This window comes from Ictidomys tridecemlineatus, chromosome 12 (assembly GCF_052094955.1).
Source record: "Ictidomys tridecemlineatus isolate mIctTri1 chromosome 12, mIctTri1.hap1, whole genome shotgun sequence".
In the NCBI taxonomy this organism is placed as follows: domain Eukaryota; kingdom Metazoa; phylum Chordata; class Mammalia; order Rodentia; family Sciuridae; genus Ictidomys; species Ictidomys tridecemlineatus.
Window position 1 is genome coordinate 47,615,690 of NC_135488.1, and position 17,355 is coordinate 47,633,044.

Consider the following 17,355-nt stretch of genomic DNA (forward strand, 5'->3'; position numbering starts at 1 on the left):
ATATTGAAGACATTGATAAATTTCTAGAGACATATGACCTATCCAAAGTGAATGAGGAGGTCATACCTGATTTAAACCAATCAGTTTCAAGAAATGAAATAGAAAACACCATCCAAAGCCTACTAACCAAGAAAAGCCCGGGACCAGATGGATTCTCAGTGGAGTTCTAGAAGCCTGATTTCAAAGAAGAACTAACACCCATACTCCTCAAATTAGCCCATGAAAGAGAAAAGGAGGGAACCCTTCCAAACTCATTCTGTAAGGTTAATATCTTTTATCTTTTGTGGCCAGTTCTGTTTAAGTGATTTATTATAAAACAGCATTTATTGTTTCTAATGTGCCCTTGAGGAGATAAATCCCCTTCCTCCATGCAAGGTTGATTTTAGAAACTCCAGAGTGCAGGGTGACCTTGCTGATCCTGCTACTCAGGGCACTCTGTGCCTGATCCTAGCTACACAAATAATGCTGCTGTTTCTTGGCATCTTCATTTGGATGCCAATCATCAATTGGGGAGTTTAGTTGAACAATAAAGACCACTGTTTTCATGCTGGCCTTTGTGTTTTTAGCAACCAAAACATCTTAGGAAAAATTTCCCAAAGATTCAGTAATTTCATTTAATAATATGTTTCATTTCATTCAAACAAAGTAAGTATAATTGCATAAGCAACAACATGTAGAAATATGCAGGCATGTGTTGATTATTACAAAGTTGTTTTTTCATCTAGTCATTTTTATTTAAACCCACACACTTCTTTTGATAAATTGTAAAATTTCTTAGCTATTCTGCAAGGTAGACGATCCAATATTAGCACACATTGTAATATTGTAACCTTTAATGTTCATTTGCTGTAACCTTTGATGTTCATTTGCTTTCGTGAGACAGGCAGCATTCACTTTGTTTTCATATACCATTGACTTATTTATGTGGTGTTAACCCTAACCCTCACATGTGCTAGGCAAGTGCTCTACCACTGAGCCACAACCCCAGTGCTTTGGCCTGGCACCAAGAACTGTCAAGGTGGCCTCTGGGAAGTAACTTACCCTCTCAGCGTTTACTACTTTTATTAAAAAATAAATATAAACACACACACACACACACACACACACACACGCACACACTGTGAAGAGTTCATGTCTGCTGTTAGTAAAGTCAAATCATATAATGAATACAAAAGCAATTTTAAAACTCTCATGTGAAATGTAAAGGTTGTTACTATCTTCATGTTAATAAATGTGAGTTATTGTGACATGTCAAAAAAAAAAAAAAGAAAAGAAAAGAAAAGAAAGGAAAAGAAAAAAGGGCCCACAATCTTGTATCCAGGCCCTCCACTGGCCAGTGACCTAGATTTGTAAGTCAGATGGTCTGGACTGGGGATGTGGTCAATCTGTCAAATGATTTTTTTTATACATGTGTCGTGCAAAGGAAGATGCACAGACTGAACCCAAATAGGTATAGCTCTTGCTTTGTCCATATCATGGGACAAATTATATTAGACATTGCATATTAGCATCATATATTTATAACATGTATACCCTCACATATAAATAGTATGGCATTTACAAAACAGGAAGATTTTCTCAATTAAATCTTGCTGGCTTGGAGTGTTTTTATTGTGTTTGCTTTTTTCAATCTGAAACGCATAAACTCGAAATCTTGGCAAAGTGAATTGACATGGAGTAGTTGCGATCTGTGTACATGTACATTCATTTTAATATATTGTTCCTGAGAAGTACGTTTTGGTTTGATTCTCCTTCAATTTTCAGAAGGTTTACTGCTTGTCTATTAGCTTATTTCTTACATTTTTCCTCCCAGTCTTCTATTACAAGGAGGTTTTCATCACGTGTAAGGCATTTGGAATGAAATGTTGGAGGCCTTGCTCTGTATCTATTGATGAGTGGGGTCTGCCTGACAATTAATCAGAACACAGTGATCTGTTTACGGCCCATGACAGTTAATCATGTGTGCTACAGTGTTCCAAGGAAGAGGAATTACTGTTCCCTCCATTTGTCTCTGCATTTTCTTCCTGGGCTCTTTTGCAGAGCTTGCCTGAGCCACACGTCTCAGCCTCCTTCCTGCACACTCTGCTGAAATTTACATCAGAGGTTTGTTTCAGTTACTACCTAAAATTGCAATGATGCTTTTATTGCCACATTAACTATCAATGACATTAGAGATTCAGTACCAGTGGATGGTTAAGATAGGTTTTGGCCTTGTGTCTGCCACTTTTTTTTGTTTTTTTTTTTTTGGTACTGGGGATTGAACTCGGGGGCACTTGACCCCTGAGCCACATCCCCGGCCCTATTTTGTATTTTATTTCACTTTTTTTTTTTTTTTTTTTTTTGCTGAGGCTGTCTTTGAACTTGTGATTCTCCTGTCTCAGCCTCCCAAGCTGCTGGGATTACAGGCATGCACCACTATGGCTGGCTGGCTACCACTTATTAGCTGCATGTTCTGAGCAAGTAACTTACATCTGCCTGGCAAAAATAGGTACTTATTTGTACAGATTCCGGCAGCCTTATAAACAAAGGTGTGTAATTTCCCCTTAGGCTCAGGATATTAATTAGGATAAGTGCTATATGCTGTAACAGGTAAACCCTCATATCTGAATGGAGTAACGTAGCAGAATTTACTTCCCACTCTTGAAAAACCCAGCTGCTAACTTAGGCCCTGCTCCATGTGACCATTCTGCATCCAGAATGGCAGAAAATATGCCATCTTCAAAGTATATTCCTCCTGGGCACCAACACCCAGTTGGGGGAGGGATGCACAGACTGAACAGGGGGACACAGAACTTTTATCATTTGGAACATCTTCATGGACAAGCTGAGAATGTTGTACTTGACTTCCACCCAGTTTTCCTTGACTGTCTAAGTAACAACCAGGAAGACTGCGAAGGAGAATGGGGAATGTAGTTTAGGGGTGTGTCCAAAGAGAAAGAGAAGTAGGTTTGCTGAACACCTCCTCAGTGTTTGTCACAGCGGGTGATACTAGAGAAACATATGACACTCAACCCAAGTTCTAATCTAGTGGAAGAGACCAGAGGAACACACAGGAAGCCATCCAAGAATAATGGTGTGGTAGATTTTACAGTACCAACTCAACACTAGGGGCAATGTCAGCAAAGAGGCGTGTGTGCTGAATTAAGTAGGAAATAGCTTTGTGGAGGAGATCTGGTGGACATCTGGTGTAAAACCTGAGTCTGTAAGGACAGACTAGTGAGATTGGATACAAGTAGTGGAGAGGAAGGGTATTTGGATGGACTTGCTAGGATAACATAAAATTTACCCTGAAAATTTTATTAAGTCTCATAGATGCATACCTCATACAGGTAAGGAAAGAAAAAACTAACAAAACTCTGGTGGGATAATTCTCGTAGACTGATCTAAGTTCTCAACTTTATGTACAGCCTAGCATTGCTTTGTGAATGTAGATCAATGTTTCCACAATATGCAGAGGCTTCGACACAACCTGTCCCATTCAAGATATGGTGGACGGGGTTCCACGAGTACCTCCCACCACTGACTTGAAATCTTCTCTTGGATGTCTGTACACAGCACGATTTTAACATGTTCAAAAACAGAACATTTGACTCACCCTGGCACCCAGATCTGTTCCCATCTCAGTAAACAGTTCCTCTAGGCAATCCTCTGCTCAGGTCAGAACCCCAGGACTTGCTCAGTGTTAGGGTCTGTCAACAAGTCAGGATGGCGCCTGGCATTTTGCAGAGGGAGTGGTTTGTGAAGTCACGCCAGCGAGCCATGAAGTGTGGAGATTCCTTATTGGTTGACTGCTGTATCTAGTTTATGTTAATTAGGTAAGCTGTGTGGAATGTATATATACCCCTCTTGTCCTACAATAAACGGCTCCCACTCCTGCTGTATCAATCTACACAAGTTGCTCGTCACCCCCTGGTTATTTTGCTGCAGCGGGATTGCGGCAGCTCAGGATGCCTCTCTTTTATGCTTTACAAGAAGTTCTTCATTAAGTTCTGCTGCTGTATCTTCAAGATATATTCTAGATCCAATTATATCTCGCCATCCTTCCAACTGAAACCCCCATCTGAAGCACCATGCTTTCTGTTTCTACTCTTGTGTCCTTCAAAGCCTTTCTCAGGAGCAGATAGCATGACCTTTAAAAACTTAAATTAGAACATTTTTTCCCCAGCTCATAATTCTTCAGTGATTTTCTATAATATTCAAAGTCCAATCCAAAATTCCTTCCTACACTGTGCTAATCTCCTGTCGATCTCTTCCCTGATCAATTTGGTCATTGCACACAGGAGCTCCTTAGGACTGTTGCATTTGTGGTTCTTTCTGAGGGGAACTATCTTCCATCAGAAGTTCACTTCTGCCCTCATGGCAGGCCATTCCAAGGTCAGCTTTGACAGAGATCTTGCCAAAGTTACGGTTTAGATACCAGGCAGTCCCCAAAAGCTCACGGGTGAGACAACACAAGAAGTTTCAGAGTTGAACTGAATGGGTTATGAGAACCCTAACCTAATTAGTCCATTAATCCACTTGAATGAATTAGCTGGGTGATTAATATAGACAGATAGTAAGTGGGTGAAGGAGGTGGGTCTTTGGGGGTGTACCTTTGAGGTATTTTGTCTGATCTGCAGTGTCTCTTTCTGCTCCCTGCTTTCCTCTGCCATGCCTTGTGCCATGTTGTTCTTCCTCACCTCTGACCCAGAGCAGTGGATCTGTCCATCTGTGGGTTGAGACCTCTGAAACCATGAGTGCCAAATAAGCACTTTTCCTCTTCCAAAACTGTTCTAGTCAGATCTTCTGGTTATAGCAGAAAAAAAAAAATCCTGACTACAACACTGAACCTTCTGTCCAAAGACTCTATCTTGGTTACCTTGATATACTCACCATGTTGATTTTTCTTCATGGAAATGACCACTATGTGAAATACATACTTTTTCTTTGTCTTTGTTTTGTTTGTTTTGTTTTCTCCAAAAATCCATGGGGACAGGGACCTTATCCATTGTGCACATCTCTTTGCTGTATTCATTGAGGACAGTGCCTGAACATGACAGATGCTCAATAAACATTCCATCAGTGAAAAAAATAAATAAGTAATGAGTTTTGGAAGAGATACTGAGGAATTTCAGTCTTTGAAGGCTATCTCATTACATCATTAATCTTTTGAAGACTATATCATTATATCATTAATCTTCCCCTAAACCTGGATTAAACATGAAACACCGATGGTCTCAGAAGAGTTTAAATGCATGCAAAGAGTACAGTGGTTTTTTCTTCCAGTCCTGGAGATAGTGCCAGGGGGGCCTTGTGCATGCAACACAAATGCTCTACCACTGAACTCTACCCACAGTTCTAGAAGTACAGTGATTTTAAATGTGTTAGACTATGTTCTGTGGAACTCTGGATTTTCCTCATGTGGGGACAGAGACACAGGACTGGTAGTCAGAAATCCTGTGTTTGGACCTTGCTTTGCCTCCAAATCCATCTTTTCTGCTTGAGCTGTGGCTTCTTCATACTTCAAATAAGAGGGTTGATCTACTTGACCTCTTTCTAGGGTTCCAACTCAGCCTAATGTGAAAGAAAATGCAGTGATTAAAGTTAAGACATTCTAAAGTGGAATCTGAAGATTGCATTCGTTGCTAAAAATCAGACTGCAGAATGTTTCAGTAGATTTGAATAAATACCTGCAGTCAGTGTCAGTTCACGGTCCCTGAGTATCTCTCAGCTGGCAGTAACCTAACTGACCAACCAACGAGACTAGCTCTCCCTTTAGCATTCCACCCACCAATGAACTGCCCCCAAAACAACTTTTTGTAGAAATCTATAAAAATATTTCCCCACACTTTCTTGATTTCGGGGATACCCTCATTTGGTGCACTGAGATCACAATTCTTTGTTCTCCAAATAAATCCTGAATTCTTTGACCTCCCTGTCAATCTCCTTTTTTAACTTAATTTAGTTAGCTTATCGTTTAGCCAATTTAGTTATTATTTTTTAAAAAAACGATATATATTTATATATATGTACATGTTTTGAGGTAGATAGATGCTTACCCTGATTTGAATATTATACAGTGTTTACAAGTATTTAAACATAAATGTGTTCAATTATTAGGTCAATTAAGAAACAAAAATAAGTTTTAAAAAGATAACATTCTATTCAAAAATTATTTAATGGCGAGTGTCTCATCAGCATGTTATTGCTTCTCGGATTTTTTGGGGTAAGATCAAGTGTATCATGAGCATTCATTATCAGAAGTGAAACCACTAATAGGTTTACATGTAAATATGTATATATATATATATGCTTTTTGACCCTAAGCAATGAAGGGAGCTGGTTAAGCACTCTCTCTGAGCCTTTGCTTTGTAACAAGTGCCATGCCTTGAAGTCCACAGGGCAGGCAGGTAGGGACAAGAAGGATATAATGCAGGGAAGAGCATGGACAAGCTGGAACCTCCAAGGATGTTCTGCACTCTGTCAGACCTTAATGTTTTGGTTCCTGTGGGAGAACATATATCTTTTGCCATGGAGCTAAGCCGTACAGCAGTCCCAGGAATGGGAACAACTGCAGGAGGATCAGGCGAGGTGACTTGGCTTCAACGCGTCTGCTGCCTCATGCCAGTGATGCCAGAGAGAGCCACCAAATGGCTGCTACTTCACATCTGCCACCAGGTCTTGCTCCTGAGGGTCTCTGTGACCCACTCGAACCAGAAACACAAAGGGAAGGGAGCTTTGAGAATCACCGTCCAGTCTAATGGAGTTACAGGTAACAATGCCTCTACAAAGCACATCAATGATTTCATGAAATGATAGTTTTTACATGGGCATAGGAGGGAATTATCGCTCCCTGTTCTGGATCTGTGAGCCCATTGATGTTGTAATAAAGAAACACGTGCAAGGGCTTGGAGAAGCAGGTGCAGCTCCACCTTCTCTCCATTGTTGGAACAGATACTGGAGGATCATAGCAGATGGATCCAGAAGGGGTTAGGAGGTCATCTGGTGCATCCACCATGCCTCACTGTTGGAAAATCTAAAGCCTTGGAGAGAGATGGGGTGAGAATGTGGCCTGGAGAAGAGGAGCCAGGATCACCTCTTTGTGTTCTCTGTACCAGAGAAACCCAAGGTGGACCTTGCCTGCTTGGGTAGCTCCTGCCTGCGTTTTGCCCCCAAACCTTAAGTTAAAACAGGGCTGAGGGTTTGCAGGGAATGAAGTCAGACAGGTATGAGGGAGAAGCACAATTAGACCTACTCTGTATAGGTCACATCAAGTCCAGACCTCTGGAGTAAATGGGTTCCTTATGGCTTCCATGGAAAAGTTCTCTCATATTAATTCACAAAGGAAATCTCCACTGGGTTAGTGATGATAATGTCATGGGCCAGGCTGTATGGGCAATGACCAAGCAGACTCCATGTTGCCCTGAGAGTCCATATCATGTAAGAAATGCTTCTCCCACGGAAAGCCCCAACTCTGTACCCATCGAAGGTTGCTTAGCATAGAATGTTTGGCAACACAAAATGACAATTCTTATACAATGTAAAAATGTTCTGTCTTTCCCACCAGTTTTTCTTGGACAACATACTCTGTCAGAGACTGATTGTCTAGATGTTAGTAACCATTCTTTAACTTGTACACAACAAGGGATGTTTTGACCCACTCCTTTTTCTGCTTATGATTTTAGATCTCATGACATTTTTTATGGTTCTGAATCATAGCAACAGCCACTATGCTTTTGTACGGTTTTGGACTATAAAAGATGTACTCAAACCCTGGGAGGGGATTGAAGGGCCTAGACTTGCAGCCTATCCCTTGGCCCACCAGCTGGTGGATCCAGAATGACAGCTGGTGAGTAAAGTTTCCATCTCCTGCTTTAAGACTGACTCAGTGATTTATTGCAATCTCTCCTTAACAATGATTGGTTTTTCCCAGCATGATATTTTAGTTTATTGGTATTTACCATGATTATTGACTTGACTTTTGTTAACTATTACCTTATGTCATTTTCTCAGTGAATAAGAACGTGAGCTAAAACATAAGCTGAAATTAATAGATTATAAAATGGCAGGGGATGGGCAGGAACTATTTGAGATAAGTCAAGGTTAGAGACAAGGTGACCCACCGCACTCTATAACTCAGAGGTCTATCCAAGGGAAGACAGATGGGACTCCTGCTTTATTTGTGTTGGGGGTATTATTGAGTCACACACAGAGTCACCAGGAGCTACAAGCTGGGTACATCTGCCATTTCAACCATCATAAGCACTTATAATAGATAGTATTCCTAAGGTAGGCCATAAAGTATGTGGTCAGTCAGGGGCACAGCAAATGCATTCTTCTTTATCAAGAAATTCCTTGACACAAATTAACCAGTTAAATGAATTAATGCAGAAATGAACACCTGTGTTTGATAAGGACAAGGCCCACATACAAATTATCTGTTCTGCACAAAGTCAGTTTCTGGAGCGGGATTGACTTGCAAACCAAACCAAATAGCCCTTTTTCACAACTCTGGACTGACTTTGGGTTCATTTACAGGCAAGATGTCAGGCATATAAGATGCAATATGTTGCAAATATTTGCACTCATTTATTTAGCTACACATATGACCAAGCGTATGCCAGGAAAGGTTTTGGTGAAGTTTTAGGCTATAATTGGTGGCCATAGATGATATATTTCCTCCAGCAAAATTAAGGGCTTCAAAGGATACCTGCTTAAGATCTGACATGTTGAAGAGAGAACCACTAAAGGAATGGAGAACTTAGCCAAATTTGGCAGAGTGAACACAGAATTGATCTTCACAAATTTAATAATTTAGGACCTGTGATGTAGCTTGGTGAAGGAGTGCATACATAGCATGAGTAAGGCTCTAGGCTCCGTCACCACAAAATAAGTAAATAAAGAGATAAGACAGATAAGTAAATAGTAGGTATCTACTACTCTAAAAAGGATTCAGTTGGATTGACAGCCTCAGGAAATAAAGTTAGGCCCAGGGTTTAGAAACTTCTGGAAGCCAGATGCCAGCGAGGTATGGTGGATTGCTCAAGAAACAAGTTTCCTGGAGGAATAATGAGTTACATCATAGGAAATGCTTTGTGCCAGGTACGGTTTTTAGGTTGCAGAAATAGTCTCCAAATAATTAAAAATGTGTGCCACACTGGTTGGAGTTCCAGTAGCCCACAAAGTGCGGGGAACACTGATGAAACAGGTCTCAAATGGGAAACCAGGGCCACTCTAAGAACCCAACTTGAAGAAATGAATGGGCCCTCTTTTCAGGGTGCCACCTTTGGGTCGACTCTGTTACTTGACTCCATTTAAGATTTTGATAAGTAGAAACATCTGATTGGCCTGGTTTGGGTCTCACACCCTCTCCTAGAGTGTGGTTCACTTTGACTATCTCTCCCAAGGGAAGAGAGAGTGATGGGTACAGTTGTGCAGGTTGTACATTGCACAGTCCTAGGGATTTCCATTTCCATGTGCTTACAGGTCTGGTTCTCAAAATCAAAATGAATACTGGGCTTGGGAGGGGGTTTAGAATTAACATATAGAAAGAGGGAAAGTCATTATTTGTCAGGAAGAGCGAAGAGGGCAGCCAACAAGCAGTGGTAGAGTGAGGCTGCCTTTCCATCCTGAAAATTTCTTCCAAGTGTTAGCTTCTTGGGTCTAAGGCTAGTGTTGAGTATGTCATGAATTAATAAACCTACATGTAGGTTTTTGCTGTTTTCAAATCACGTTGACGGTGGAAGCATAAATCTGTGTGTTGAGAACAATTCCGGTGTCCAGCACTTCTTTTATCCTACTTTCCCATGCAATCATCTTTCTAAATTCTTAACCTTCATTCATTTTGCTTCCGGAGGGGCTTTGCTTCTTTCCTATTGGTTTAGGGAGAGCAGTGTGAAGCTGCACTATTAAAGGACTAACTCTCCAGGCCATACTCAATTTACTGTTCTGACGATTTTTGTACAAATCTGCACAAATCTTTAAACACTGGAAATACCTAAAATCGTTTTTTTTTTTTTCTTCTGTGCGTTAAGCTGCATTGTGGAGAGCTAATGCAGTTGAGTCATTTTTCCATCATTAGACAGGTATTCTATTGTAGCCCTTGTAAATTACTGCTGAGTAGGACTTGGGAGAAGTAGCCGCTGACGTGGCAGAAACTCACATCCATCTCCAGTCCCACCCCCAGGCGCACTAGGATTCTCCAAGGTCACTTCTTCAAGGACACAATCAGACCCACTTTCCACTGCGAACTGTACCTCCACATACACTGTTCTGCTAAAACATGTGTGGGTTTTTGTTTCTTGGTTTCAGAGGTTGAAAACTGCCAGAAAAATAATATACTATAATAAATACAATATATTATGTATAATGTAATATTGATAATTGTGGCGTCGTATGTTGTCGAATGCAATTTGTTTCTCCTAATACCTTTATTGAGATGAAATTTGCAGACCAGAGAATTCATTGGGCCATTCAGTGTTCAATCATTTTTTGTGCATTTACAGTTAAGAAACAAACCATCATCACAATCCAAAACAAAACAAAACAAACAAGCAAACACCTCCCCCCTGAACACAAAAGAAAACCCCAAACTTAATCAAACAAAACCACAAAAATCCTGCTTCTAGATTCCTGCCGACTGGTTTGATTCTTGCCAATCAAACACGGGGAATATGTTCCTTTTGCCAAAGGAGAGCAGATAAATATTGAATCATGTTAAATTACTTAAGAGTCTTTTCTTCTTTTAAATTCTGTTCTAAGAATCAACTAATTTTTTTAATATAGTAATCTGCAAAGACTTGGCTTCCAGACCACTTGCAGATTAATCAGTAATTCTCTGGTCTTATATCTAATTCTTTTAAGTATGTTTAATTTTATTTATTGATTTTCTACCCTGGCTGGTTTGTCTCTGCTGGGCACATCTGTGGGGACTGGTAAACATCCTCAAACAATATTGTCTCTGAGCTGACACATGTGGAGCTCATCCAGGGCTCATTTTTAAGACCTTTGCCCAAGTACAGAGGTAACAGGATTGGCAGGGAGCCACACCGCTTAGCCTCTCCGTGCAGAGGAGGAAGGATGGCGCAGATTCCCAGACACTGGGGAGGGAAGGGAACCAATAAGGATCCCTCTACAACTGTCCGTCTCTGGGTAATTGCCACTTCCTCCTGGAAGTGCCTTGGCTTTTTAGAAAACCAGGTATATCCCCTCCCTAGGAACATGTAGGAAGACACGAACACTGTGACTCTACTTTGTGCACAACCAGAGAAAAGAAAAATGGTGCTGCATTTGTGTGCTATCAACTGAAATGCATTCCGCTGTCATGTATAACAGATTAGAACAAAAAATAAATGAATTTTAAAAATAGGTGAAGGAGCTAAGTATAGCTGAGCAGGTTCTCTTTGCTGCTCATGGTGTGGCATCCCCTGAGTCTTAGGGATTATCCAAACCCTGTGATCCTCAAAGACCTTCATCCAGACCAAACTAAAAACAGACTGTGGTGGCACATATCTGTAATGCTGGGTGCAGCGGCACACACCTATCATCCCAGAAGCTCAGGAGGCTGAGGCGGGAGGATCCAGAGTTCAAAGCCAGCCTCAGCAATTTTTATCCAGGCCCTAAGAAACTTGGTGGGATCCTGCCTCTAAATAAAATATCAAAAAGGTCTGGGACCTAAGCATGTTAGCAAGACTCTGTCCCCAAATAAAAATATTTTTAAATGAAAAGGGCTGGGGATGTGGCTCAGTGGTTAAGTACCCCTGATTTCAATCCCTAGTATACCCCCCCCAGACACAAACACACACACACACACACACACACACACACACAAACTGGGAAGCCTAAATCTTCCTTCACGTTCTGGTTGTTTGTACTGAAAAGTGTGTATGTGCTAATATATAAACAGACCGTTTCCAAAGAAGGAAAGGAGAGACAATTACAAAGTCAGAATTCAGCTCCCGATAACCAGAAGCATACAATGAGTTGTCACAGCAGTCATCTTAGTTCTTAAGATAAAGGGTTTTAAATGTTCATTTTCTTATAATGTGAATATATTATATATGTAATATAATGTCAATTATAGGGACTTGGTGTATGGTATCTATAATAATATCACATACATTATAATATGAATATATAATATTGACAACACAGATGTACCTCATATTCTAACTATATGATAAATATACATATATATGTGTGTATATATATAAAATCTGTATGTATACATGTGTGAACTGTTACATAAAGTGTTTTACAAAATAAATAATTCATAATCTGCTAGCATTTATCCAAGGAACGTGTGAAGGGTTTAACATTAGAAACTATTTATATATAAATCACTACATTATTTATTAAAAGATAAAAAATGATTATCTCAACTGATATCAGAGAAGTGATTAATCAAATGCTGCCATTTCTTGTAAAATACTTCCTGCCTGACAGGTGAAAATTCCCGTCCCAGCATACATGGTCCATCAGGAAATGGCAGGGAGCTTGGGATCGGATGGTGGAGTCCAAGAGTCAGTCCCAGTAGAGGCTGGAATAAGACAAGTTGCCTGTCATTGCCATTTTAGTGGAAGGTACAGTAAGAAAGAAGAACAAGTAAGGAAAAGTGCATTGGGAAAAAGAAAATTGGCATCATTTGCAGACAATTATGATCTACTTAGAGATTGGTAGAGAAAACAATGGAAATTTTCAACAAGTTGTTTGAATTTAAAATCAATACACAAAACTAATATCTTTCTATTTCCTGCCAGTAACCAATTTGAAATGTAATAGGAGATACATCCTTTTCACCTAGTAAGCATGAAAACCTATATAAAAACCCTGTTGAAAGATCAGAATAAAACAGATGAAATTTAGAGACATGGTATGTTTCAATATTTTTTTATTCAACAAATATCTATTAAATCCATACCCTGTGCAAAGAGCTCTTTTCCATATACTGAAGACAATGCAAGAAAAAAAAAGTGATTCTGCAATGAGAGAGCGACAGACATTAAAGAAGTATAAATAAATAGTATGTCCTACACTGGTGAGTGTTACAGAAGGACAGTAAGGTAGTGGAAATAGATCTGGAGGCTGGGTGATGGGTAAGGTCACTGGTTAAACAGCTGTTCATCAATAAGTCCTCATCAGGGAGGACTGTTTGGAGGAGCCTGTGCAGGTTGTGAGTCTCCAGCAGAGAGCCTATGAGCACTAGAGAGCAGGGCAGGGGAGGCGCTGTGGGCCAGGTGGTGCAGAGCCTGTGGCTGCTCTGAGCACCTGAGTTTGTGACGCGTGGGAAGGTACTCACTGATGGGTTATCAGGGGAAGAGTGAGATGCTCTTGAGAGGACCACACTGGCAACCACATCAACGAAAGACTGTGTAGATGAATCCTGGAAGAGGCCAACCTGGATAGGATCCAGGTTGGGATCAAACTTGCAGAGACAAGATCAGATTCTAGGTGTATTTTAAAGAGAGGGTCAAAAGCCAGAGAAACTGCTGATGATTTGGATTTGGGGAGTTAAAAAGAGGAGGAGGAGTCAGGGATGTATCGGAGGATGTTTATTCTTAGCAAATGGAAGGTGAACTTGCCATTTACTGAGGACAAGGTCAAAGCCAGGGTGGAAGCTTCACAACTGGTGGAGGGTACAGTCTCCCTGAAATCATCATTAACTACTATACCAGCCTCTGTTCCACAGTCTTCACAGAATTTGAAAAGCTGACACTCAAATTCATCTGAGAAACAAAGAAAGAAAAGAAAAAATTAGAACATTATCTCACACACATACAATCTGAGTAAATTAAAGAGATAGTTATAAAATTAAAAAGAATCAGATATAAAAACAATTTTATAATCTTTTTCTAGGGCCAACATTATTAAGGACAATAAGAAGATTAATAATATCAATGAAGATGAAAATTCAGTATGAGTTATGGGCCAGGCTGTATGGGCAATGACCAACAGACTGCATTTTGCCCTGAGACTGCATATCATGTAAGAAATGTTTCTTTCAGGGAAAGCCTCACCTCTATACCCATCTACAGTTGCTTAGCACAGCATGCTTGGCAACACAAAATGACAATTCTTATACAATGTAAAAGTTTTCTCTCTTTGGCACCAGTTTTGTTTTGTTTTTTTTTTTCATAGTCGGGCTATATTCTGTTTTGAATTACTTTCTATCCAGGAATTTTTTTTTCAAGTTAAAAAAGATTTATTGCCAATTCAGGCTTCAAATAAGCCTGGCATGTGGGGCTGTCCATGGTTCAGAAAGCTATCACAGCACAACAGGGTAGTGGACAAATCCAGGCAGCCTGACCTAGAATCCACCTTCTCTTCATCAGATCTCTGCTGCACAAGGCAGCTGCTGGAGTGGCCAATTCTTCAGCATCAGTCCCTCACCTGAAGGGACTCCAATGCTGGAGCAAGTAGCCTCAAGATCCTTGCAGGTCACTGCTGAGAGGCCACCTAGACCTCTTTCAGCACTGGCAGATCTCCCTGGGGCCAGGCACTATGGATTTGGTCCTATGGAGGGAGAAATGGTGCTAGTGGAGTCGTCTTGACAGTCTTATCTTAGAGGTTGCAAACTGGCCATCCATGGGCCAGATTTCCCCAGACAAGTACATTTGGCCCCTTTGACCCCAACAGTGTATAAAAAAGAACAAGTAGTTGCCAATACATAAAAATCGTAAAATTTCATATCTAAAAATCTGCATTTTTGGCCTCTCTAGGGGGAAAAAAATGTGACTATCTGGCGTTTCTGGACCCAGAACATTTTTATATGGCACTCATTGGCTAGAATGCAATTGCCCCTTATGGACTGAAGTACTTCCTCCACTGTATCATATCTCCAACTGCAGACTGGAACTCAGCTGCCTTGTATCAGTGTAGTTATTTATTTATTTATTTATTTTGTATAGTATGAGGAGTGCTTATTGTATCCATGGCATGTATTATCTTAATCCAAAGGTCACACCTGGAAGCAGCAGGTTTCTAGTGCTCCTTCTTGCTCACGGATGTCTCTTGCTTGGTCCTGAAGCCACCAGAATAGGTTTGACTGATTGTAAACAATTACAGCATTCCTAAAGTAACTCCTGCAAGGAAACCTCAACCACATACACCCTTCCTCTCCAGGATACACTGTGCCCCAGTGTCAGGCAAACCTAGAAAAGAATGCAAAATTAATTACAGAAGTTAATGGAGGAACAGATGGAGATCAACTACTTCGGCCCCTTTACTATAGGAGGGGCTTGGAGTAGGATGAAAAATGTTAATACCCTGAACTCTACTTATCAGTTAGTGACAAAAAGAAAGAGAAACTTAAAAAGGTACTTCTAGAGGCCAAGACTGGGTCAGTCCGAACTTAAAGTCCCCAAACATGTTGGTTTCCTTTCCTTGGAAATAAAAGAAGCTCTTAGAAAGTTATCTGGATGGGGAGGAGAATGATGTGGCTAGCCCACAGACATCCTAGGCTCTTGGGAACTGCCACACTCACCCTCCCTTAGTTCAGAGCTGCTTGTCCCAGCTTGAAGTGTAAGTGGCACATAAGGATATTCAGTGAGCTCAGCAGAATCATCACAGTAAAGGGCTTGAAGTCACGCAGAGAGTCAGAATTGGGCCTTGGCAAACAAGACGAAGGAAGACAAAGGCCTTCCTTCTATCCCTGCATTCTGCTGTGGCTGCTGCCACTTGATTTGCCCTTTAGAGATGCAGAGATCTTGACACAGCCCAGACGCTTCCCGCCACTGCTCAGGACGCTCTCGATGCGGTAGTTCCCGGTGCTGAGCCAGCTTGGAAGCTCCAGGTCAGGCACTGTGAAATCACTCTTGGGCAGCAAGTAGGTGCCTTCCTTGAAGGGACAGTGACAGGGAGGTCCATAGGTGTGCAGGGGCTCTGGGCAGGGTCCCCAGGGGGAAGTACGGTGTTAAGCACATCACAGAAGTCTCCATAGGTACAGCTGCCAAGCTGCTCCACACATGGAATCTTGACCCAGAAGCCAGCCACTTCCTTGTCCACCGTTAATTCTACCTTCTGAGGCGAAGTGAGGGGAACACTGGTCTTGCCCTCAACACTGACAGTCACATTCCCAGGAACGGCAATGGGGTCAGGTTCCAACATCAGGCTTCTGATCACAGCAGGGTCCTTCCCTTCATCACAGTTATCCCAGGAAAAGCTACCAAGCTGGGGGGGCGCGGTTTAGGACTGTGCGCGCCCAGGCCGCAGGGCCGGCAAGAAGCAAGCCCAGAAAGATCAGGAGCAGAGTACGCATCAAGGGATGCATTGCGAAGGGTGGATCCGCGCGGAGTTAACTACAAGGATTGAAGCACCAGCGGCGCCTTTAAATGCCTGTCTTCATTGAGTATGCAAAGCCCAGGAATTTTTTTTTTATTAGTTACACATGACAGTACAATGATCTTGACAATTCATACATTTGAGTCAAATGGGATCTAGTTTCTCATTTTTCTGATTGTACAGGTTGCAGAATCACGTTGGTCATACAGTCCCCTATATACGTACAGCAGTTTTTCCTGGACAATGTACCCGGTCAGAGGTGGATTGTCTAGCTGTTAGTAACCATTCTTTAACTTGTACACAACTAGGGACGTTTTGGCCCCCTCCCTTTTCTGCTTATAATTTTAGATCTCATGACATTTGTTTATGGTTCTGAATCACAGCAACAGCTACTTGTGCTTTAATATGGTTTTGGACTATAAAAGACGTACTCAGACCCTGGTAGGGGTTGAAGGGTGGAGACTTGCCGCCTACCCCTTGACTTGACAGGATCCAGACCACCAGCTGGTGAATAAAGGTTCTGTCTCCTGCTTTAAGATCAACTTGGGGGGAGGGGGGATAGTAGGGGATAGGAAAGGTAGCAGAATACAACAATTACTAATTGGGCATTATGTAAAATTGTGGATGTGTAACTGACGTGATTCTGCAATCTGCATTTGGGGTAAAATTGGGAGTTCATAACCCACTTCAATCTAATGTATGAAATATGATATGTCAAGAGCTTTGTAATGTTGTGAACAACCAATAAAAAAAATAAAAAATTAAAATAAAAAAAAAGAAAGAAAGAAAACAGAAAAAAAAACAAAAAAAGATCAACTTGGTGATTTATTGTAATCTCACCTTAACAATACAAGAAAGTGAAAGAAATTATTTGCAATACCTGTAAAAAGTAATGGATAAATATCCATAATATACAAATCATACTGAGGTACCAATAAAATAAGACCTTAGCCTCATATACAAATAGTCTAAGGATATAAAAAGTGATTCACCAAAGGAGAATTTCAAATAATAAAGAAACTTATGATAAGCTAGTTTTACTTTTAATGGAATTTAACTTGTAATGGAGAAACGCAAATAAAATAAAATACCATTATA

At 40.9% G+C, this 17,355-nt stretch overlaps 1 pseudogene across 1 annotated transcript; it reads right to left on the minus strand.

The window, feature by feature from the left end:
- Window positions 1-12,958: 12,958 nt before the first annotated feature.
- Window positions 12,959-16,345, minus strand: LOC144369319 (ganglioside GM2 activator pseudogene; annotated as a pseudogene). The gene is made up of 2 exons (XR_013428838.1): window positions 14,942-16,345; window positions 12,959-13,703 (listed from the first exon to the last, which is right to left on the minus strand). The product of XR_013428838.1 is annotated as a ganglioside GM2 activator pseudogene (transcript).
- Window positions 16,346-17,355: the final 1,010 nt, after the last annotated feature.